Source organism: Gopherus flavomarginatus, chromosome 6, assembly GCF_025201925.1.
Source record: "Gopherus flavomarginatus isolate rGopFla2 chromosome 6, rGopFla2.mat.asm, whole genome shotgun sequence".
In the NCBI taxonomy this organism is placed as follows: domain Eukaryota; kingdom Metazoa; phylum Chordata; order Testudines; family Testudinidae; genus Gopherus; species Gopherus flavomarginatus.
This window is the reverse complement of record NC_066622.1, coordinates 2,697,991-2,706,666: the sequence shown is the minus strand read 5'-3', so window position 1 is coordinate 2,706,666 and position 8,676 is coordinate 2,697,991. Positions and strand designations below refer to the sequence as shown.

At 44.5% G+C, this 8,676-nt stretch overlaps 1 pseudogene; it reads right to left on the bottom strand.

Annotated features, from left to right (window-relative positions):
* Positions 1 to 3,848: 3,848 nt before the first annotated feature.
* Positions 3,849 to 8,385, bottom strand: LOC127053724 (craniofacial development protein 2-like; annotated as a pseudogene).
* Positions 8,386 to 8,676: the final 291 nt, after the last annotated feature.

The window sequence follows — 8,676 nt, the reverse complement described above, 5'->3', positions numbered from 1 at the left end:
CACCTTTCCCCACAAATACCTCCCAGAATGCCCCCCACCACGTGCAAGGAGAATGGAGTTTGTGCACCTTGTGCCATGCAACCCTCCTTTGAAATGGAGTTTCCAGTGGGGGCATTGCTCCCTGGTGTAGAGCAGTGGAGGCTGCGAGGTAGTTCAGAGCCCCGTGTAGTGTGTGATATCTAACTGGGTACATTCTCCTCCAAAGCCTCGTAAACAAAGGGCTGGTAATAATTTCAGATACCAGAGGCCCAGATCCTCAGCTAACATAAATGGAGTCCCACCACTTTATACCAGCTGAGGATCTGGCCCATAGACTTTAACTCCAGGTTCGCCTGTCTCAGATGTACAAATTCTAATGAAAGCACCAGACATAGCTCCCTTCACAGAGCATCCCAGGGGGCTTTATCTATACAGAGACAAATTCAGCCCGATTTACATCCCACTGATTTCCTTTGGCTACCTCTCTCTCACAGCTCCCGGGGCTAGTTCAGTCACAGAGGTTACATCTGCCTGGGTTCAGAAACCAGGAAACATGCATGAGCATGTGTCCCTCAAATTAGAGAGTCGTTTACTTCTGTCTCCCTCACTTACCTGTTCTTACCTCTCATTTCCAGCATACGTTATTGCATGATAGATAAATGAGTCCCACACCATTAGATTTTCTACTCTATTGTTCCTGTCCTAGTCCCACATGTGGACGCTGGATCTGACTGAAGTATGGGGATACAACTAAAATATTATATTCATTTTCAATTGAATTAGCCAACAAAGACCACATCTACAAATCTTTGTGACAATAAACATTTTCAACAATCTAAAACCCGGTTGCTTTAGCCTCCTGCACTGACCCTTGTCATTTAAGAGACAGATTGTTTTGTTTCAGATGATATTCCTGGCAGAACATAGGCATTACTTTATTTTCCTTTACACTGGAATTTCCCCGGGGTCTGACCTAAGATCTGTTACTACCTGACGAAGGTTGGGGAAATCAGTCTTTCATGATGTACAGTACTTCCTGTCCTTTAGGTTCACTATTCCTGAGTCACATTTCCCAGAGTTTTTTCTAACAAGAAAACCTGAGAATTTGCATGTACAGTGCATGTGCTTTGTGTATACCGTACAGCCTGTGTGTGAGAGAGAATTAGGAAGCGTCTGTAGCAAAGTCCAAGGAATATTATTTTGTAATATGTCTGAAGTCTTTGAAAGGACAGTTGTGTTGTCAAGACCTCATAGTTGTTAAAGTTCAGTCAAACAGGCAGCAGAACGTTACAAGTTAAAACAGTAAATAATTGGAGTTCAAGATAAATAGCAGAAATCATTTGAGTCAGTCTTAAGAACGAGTGAGCATCCATCTCCAATCACTCAAGATTGATAATAGCAAAGGACAACATCTTGATAATCAGTTTTATCATGATGGATGGGGGGATAGCTTAATGAGTGAACATCAGGATTAGAATTTCATTAGAGAGTTTATTAGAGTTAAAAAAACAACCTGCAAATGCATGTGGCAAATCTTCTGCCAGGTTGGGTGCCTTAGAAAACACAGGCATGAATAAGTTTCTGTCCCCATGATAGATGCTGAAATATCACAGACATTTGCATCAGGAGGAGTTTGAATGGAATCTACTGCAGCAAGACGTGTCTTCTGGAAAGATATTATGCCTACTACTATGTAATTTAGCAGTCATGAGAGCTGAGCTAACATAATGTAATTGTATTTTAATGTCTTCTGTGAGACTGAGAATCATTAGTCATCATCTAAGGAGACAACACAGACTGAAGTCACATATGATTATGGCAAATTTCTGGGCTTATTGTGTTCACCACCACCATCCTTTCAGTCAAATTCCACAGGGTATTTCCACATTATTTCATCCTCAGGGCTTCACAACTGACTTTCCCAGCTGAGGGGAGAGTTTCAAGGCAAAAGTCTCCAAGTCTAAAACAAAACCAGGTCAATGTCAGCTTGGCTACCTAAAATAAGGTCACTGTTTCTTGGGTCAATTCCTCTGCTGGGATAATTCAGAGGCACGCCACTGAATTCAATGGAGCGGTGCCAATTAACAGCTGCTGAGGATCTGGCCCCTTTGACTGTAAAACCTCGGCATGCATTTCATAACAAAAAACTTAACTACATTTTTTAAAGAGAACTTTATTTGCTTTCCAGACCATTTAACACACTGGCTGTGCTCCTCCTTCTGAGGTTATTGAGGATTTGTTCAATCATTTAGTTAATTTATTTTATCATTTCACCCATTACGTTGAGCCAAGACTATACTCCGTATGAGCTAAGAATGCTAATGAAAATCGTGAAGATCCAGCTCAATAGAAGATTATAAGCAACAGAAGGGTCCTGATTTTATTATTTTTTAAATAAACCTTAAGCAGTAATTTTTACTCAGAGGAAAGGTAAGTTTTTTCCTATTGTTAACCGAAATGCTGTAGGCAATGTAAGTGCTAATAACATAGATACACAATGATTATAAATTCTCTGGTGTTACAATAAGTACATTGGCAAATGAGTGGTTCTCTGGAATGAAAATGAATTTAAATAATTTTTGCTGAAGAATATCCCCCCCTCCTTTCTGTGAGTTAAAAAACAACCCTATTTGATAACACAAATGTGACAGTCAAACAAGAACAAGCTTTTTATCATTTCTTACCCCTAAAAGTAGAGCAGGGAGGGAATGTAATTAGATAGCTAATGCCTGGGAATATTTATAGAAATAAATAAAACAGATTGAGGATTTGTAATAGAAAATTTGTACTCAATTTTTTCAAAAATTATAATAATATGCATCCTTACCAAATGATGATGATATTCATCCATCGTTGTTGATGAAGACCTCAACAACTCATTCATTTGATAACCAGGCTCTGTGCGTCCGAAGATGACTGATCAGTCCGATTCGGGCATGGAACATCCTGTCACACGTCGGGCAGACATGTGATGGCACTGTCGATGATGTGCGGGCAGCTCTGGACTTGCGCAGCTCATGCTTTTTTCAGCCTCAGCAGTACGCCTCGCCTCAGAGGTATTACGGCCTGTGTGAATGAGGCTGCACCAGGCTGGACGGTTCAGTGCGAGGGTTCCCATGTGATGGTGTTGATCGCGAGGGATTTCAGAGAAGTCTTCAGCGTGTCCTTGAACTGCTTCTTTTGTCCTCCATGGGAGCGCTTTCCCTGGGTGAGTTCTCCATAGAAGAGCTGTTTAGGAATGCGCTCGTCTGACATTCTCACGACATGTCCGGCCCATCTGGTCTGAGCTCTCATCAGCAGTGTATGAACTGACGGCAGACTGGCTCTGGTAAGACTTCAGTATCGGGCACTTTGTCCTGCCATCTGATTTTTAGAAGCTTTCGCAGACAGAAAATGTGGAAGTGATTGAGCCTTCGTGCATGACTCCGATAGACAGTCCACATCTTGCAGGTGTACAGCAGAGTTGGAAGCACCGCTGTTCAGTAGACCTTCAGCTTCGTTGGTAGGCTGATTTCTCCACGTTCCCAGACATTGGAGTGCAATCGGCCAAATGCAGAGCTGGCTTTAGCAATTCAGCAGTTTACTTCATCATTGATTGACACTGCTCGGGAAAGGGTACTGCCCAGGCACGTGAAGTGGTCCACTGCCTGAAGTCTCTGTCCATTTACAGTGATGGACGGTTCTGAGTAGGGAGCATGGGGAGCTGGCTGGTGCATAACCTCAGTCTTCTTGATGTTAATGGTGAGACCGAAGTTGTTGCATGTAGATGAAAACTTGTCCATACTAGCTTGCATTTCTGGCTCTGTACTAGCATTCAGAGCACAATCATCGGCAAAGAGAAAGTCTCGAAGTACAGTTTCCTTCACCTTGGTGATGGCACACAGTCGCCTCAGATTGAATAGTTTCCCTTCAGTTCTGTAGTTCAGGCCTACTCCTTCAGTGCAGTGCTGAAAGGCATCAGTCAGAGTGGCAGAGAATATCATGCTGAACAAAGCGGGTGCTAAAACACACCCTTGCTTGATGCCATTGGTGACTGGGAAGGCCTCAGATGTTTCACTGTCATCCAGGACACGAGCCATCATACCGTGATGAAACTGACATACCATTTGTATAAATCTGTCTGGACAGCCGAATTTCGACATGATCCTCCACAGGCCCTGGCGACTGACAAAGTCGAATGCTTTTGTGAGATCCACAAAAGTTGGGCAGAGTTCATGATTCTGCTCTTGACATTTCTCCTGTAGCTGACGCGCAGTGAAGATCATGTCAATAGTCCCACGTCCCTTGCAGAAGCCGCACTGTGATTCTGGCAGTAAGCCCTGCTCCAGGTGAGTGACCAATTGGTTCAACAGAACCCATGCAAGAACTTTCCCAGCTGTAGAGAGCAGCGAGATTCCAAGGTGATTGTCGCATACCTGGCGATTGCCCTTCCTCTTATAGAGATGCATGATGGACGCATCTCTAAATTCCTGTGGAATGGATCCCTGCTTCCAGAAGGACAAACAGCTCAGTGAGTTTCCTAGCAGCACGGGTCCACCAACTTTGTACACCTCTGCTGGTATGGCATCTGACCTTGGGGCTTTGCCACTTGACAGCTGGTGATGGCTTTCTTCACTTCATCCTCTTCTGGTGAAGCATCCATGGAGTCATTGATTGCAACCTGGGGCATCTTGTCAATAGCCTCATCATTGATGACTGAGGGGCAGCTGAGAACTGCTTCAAAATGTTCAGCCCATCTCTGGAGAATCTGTGTCTTCTCTGTAAGGAGCACAGTGCCATCAGAGTTCAGGAGGGGAAAGCTCCCAGAAGACTGTGAACCACAGAGTGTGTTGAGGGCTTCATAGAACTGCCTATAGTCGTTCCTGTCTGCATACATCTATATTTCATCTGCTTTGGCACTCAGCCACAAGTCCTGCATTTTGCGCAGTCGGTTCTGTACTGTTCTGCGAGCGTTGATAAAGGCAGTCTTCTTTGCCGCTGAGGATGGGTCGTTCTGATATGCACAATGCAGGCGGTGCTAATCAGCAAGTAAGGCCTGAATTTCTGCATCATTTTTGTCAAACCAGTCTTGCCGCTTGTCTGTGGAGGGCCCCAATACCTTCGATGCAGCTGTATGGACAGTGTTGCAGAATCGCTCCCAGTCTTTCTCAGCATCATCCTCAATACGAAGATCGGCAAGCTCATTCTCTAGGTCTTCCGCTAGATTTTCAGTGATGTGGCTGTTCTTCAGCTTCGACACGTTGATCCTTTTGAGAGCTTTATAGCCTTGTGGTCATCTCTTTGGCATGATACGGAGCTTCATTTTGGATACTATGAGCCTGTGATCCATCCAGCAGTCAGCGCCGCACATAGCTTTTGTAACCCTGACATCTTGTCTGTCCCTTCTCCTGATGATGACATAGTCGATCAGATGCCAGTGCATGGAACGGGGATGCATCCACGAAGTCCTCTTACAGGTAGGGAGGCGGAAGACCGTACTGGTGATCAGAAGGTCATGTGCTGCACAAGTTTTCAGCAGTAACAGGCCATTGCTGTTACACTTTCCCACTCCATTTTTCTCGATGACGCCTTCCCAGGCTGCAGCATTGCATCTGACCCTTGCGTTAAAATCGCCAAGCAGGATCAGCTTGTCTGTGCGGTGCACTGATGATAGCAGAGCATCTAGTTCTTCATAGAATTTATCCTTCACATCCTCTGGGTTGGTCATTGTGGGAGCGTATGTGCTGATCAAAGTAGCTTGTTTTCCTTTTTGAAGCGGAAGCTGCATTGTCATGAGTCTGTCATTCACACCCTTGGGGGGGACTGGCAAGTTTCCGAACAAGATGATTCTTGATGGCGAAGCCAACTCCAGATTCGTGACGCTCATCACTGCTGCAGCCACTCCAGAAGAATGTAAAGCATAAGAACATAAGAACAGCCGTACCGGGTCAGACCAAAGGTCCATCAAGCCCAGTATCTGTCTACCGACAGTGGCCAATGCCAGGTGCCCCAGAGGGAGTGAAGCTAACAGGCAATGATCAAGTGATCTCTTTTCTGCCATCCATCTCCATCCTGTGATGAGCAGAGGCTAGAGACACTATTCTTTACCCTTCCTGGCTAATAGCCATTAATGGACTTAACCACCACGAATTTATCCAGTTCCCTTTTAAACATGGTTATAGCCCCAGCCTTCACAACCTCCTCAGGCAAGGAGTTCCACAAGTTGACTGTGCGCTGTGTGAAGAAGAACTTCCTTTTATTTGTTTTAAACCTGCTGCCCATTAATTTCATCTGGTGACCCCTAGTTCTTGTATTATGGGAATAAGTAAATAACTTTTCCTTATCCACTTTCTCCACATCACTCATGATTTTATATACCTCTATCATATCCCCCCTTAGTCTCCTCTTTTCCAAGCTGAAGAGGCCTGGCCTCTTAAATCTTTCCTCATACGGGACCCTCTCCAAACCCCTAATCACTTTAGTTGCCCTTTTCTGAACCTTTTCCATGCTAGAATATCTTTTTTGAGGTGAGGAGACCACATCTGTACACAGTATTCGAGATGTGGGCGTACCATGGATTTATATAAGGGCAATAATATATTCTCAGTCTTATTCTTTATCCCCTTTTTAATGATTCCTAACATCTTGTTTGCTTTTTTGACCGCCTCTGCACACTGCGTGGACATTTTCAGAGAACTATCCACGATGACGCCAAGATCTTTTTCCTGACTTGTTGTAGCTAAATTAGCCCCCATCATATTGTATGTATAAATGGGGTTATTTTTTCCAATGTGCATTACTTTACATTTATCCACATTAAATTTCATTTGCCATTTTGTTGCCCAATCACTCAGTTTTGTGAGATCTTTTTGAAGTTCTTCACAATCTGCTTTGGTCTTAACTATCTTGAGTAGTTTAGTATCATCTGCAAACTTTGCCACCTCACTGTTTACCCCTTTCTCCAGATCATTTATGAATAAATTGAATAGGATTGGTCCTAGGACCGACCCTTGGGGAACACCACTAGTTACCCCTCTTCATTCTGAGAACTCACCACTAATTCCTACCCTTTGTTCCCTGTCTTTTAACCAGTTCTCAATCCATGAAAGGACCTTCCCTTTTATCCCATGACAGCTTAATTTATGTAAGAGCCTTTGGTGAGAGACCTTGTCAAAGGCTTTCTGGAAATCTAAGTACACTATGTCCACTGGATCCCCCTTGTCCACTTGTTTGCTGACCCCTTCAAAGAACTCTAATAGATTAGTAAGACACGATTTCCCTTTACAGAAACCATATTGACTATTGCTCAACAGTTTATGTTTTTTTATGTGTCTGACAATTTTATTCTTAAGTATTGTTTCAACTAATTTGGCCGGTACGGATGTTAGACTTACCGGTCTGTAATTGCCGGGATCACCTCTAGAGCCCTTTTTAAATATTGGCGTTACATTAGCTAACTTTCAGTCATTGGGTATCAAAGCCAATTTAAAGGTCAGGTTACAAACCTTAGTTAATAGTTCTGCAACTTCACATTTGAGTTCTTTCAGAACTCTTGGGTGAATGCCATCTGGTCCTGGTGACTTGTTAATGCTGAATTTATCAATTAATTCCAAAATCTCCTCTAGTGACACTTCAATCTGTGACAGTTCCTCAGATTTGTCACCTACAGAAGCCGGCTCAGGTTTGGGAATGTCCCTAACATCCTCAGCTGAGAAGACTGAAGCAAAGAATCCATTTAGTTTCTCCGCAATGACTTTATCGTCTTTAAGTGCTCCTTTTGTATTTCGATCATCAAGGGGCCCCACCGGTTGTTTAGCAGGCTGCCTGCTTCTGATGTACTTAAAAAACATTTTGTTATTACCTTTGGAGTTTTTGGCTAGCCGTTCTTCAAACTCCTCTTTGGCTTTTCTTATTACATTCTTGCACTTAAGCTGGCAGTGTTTGTGCTCCTTTCTATTTGCCTGACTCGGACAGCTGTCCTTCATTAGCAAGGCGAGTTTCGCTAAGGGCTGCAATGTCAATTTGTAGCGTGCAAGCTCTCTGGCGAAAAGTGCTGTTCTTCTCTCCGGTCTCTCTGCTGTGATGTTGTCCAGTAGCGTGCACACATTCCATGTGCCAATGGTGAACGGTGTCACTCTAAGTTTTGTTTTTGTTCAACCGCTTTTGTGGGATCCCCACCAGCCACGGTATGCTGGCCAGGGTAAGGTGAAGCAGGCAATGTTTAGGGCACCTTTTCTAGCCCCCTCCTCATTCTACAGAGGTGAGCAGTGCAATCCTGAATAGGGCTGCTCAGTCGCTCAAGAAGACGCCGAGCTCCACTGCTGCTTCGGTCAGTGAGGAATGACCATTATACCTGAGCCACCTGTGTGCAGGTCCGCAGCTACAGCTCCCAGTGTATCCACACCTGCTGCTTCGTCGCTGGCCCATCGCCACAGGACTTGATATGATGTGATATGATATGATGTCGAGACTTGCGCGTGAATTGGACTAAAGTGAGAAAGAGTTGCGCGACATCAACCTCACTCTCTCTTCCCAGTTCCTGTCTGTATCCAGTGGCAGGACAAGAGTCGAGACGGCTGGAGACAGGGCAGGGCGCAGTGGATGACCAGGACACCTACGTGTCTTGTTGTGCTCTTGAGCGTTCCACAACGCTTGCTGTCACTGTCTTCCTGACCGTTGAACCGGGTTTCCTCAGTCAGCCGGATCCAGCCTTCGCGT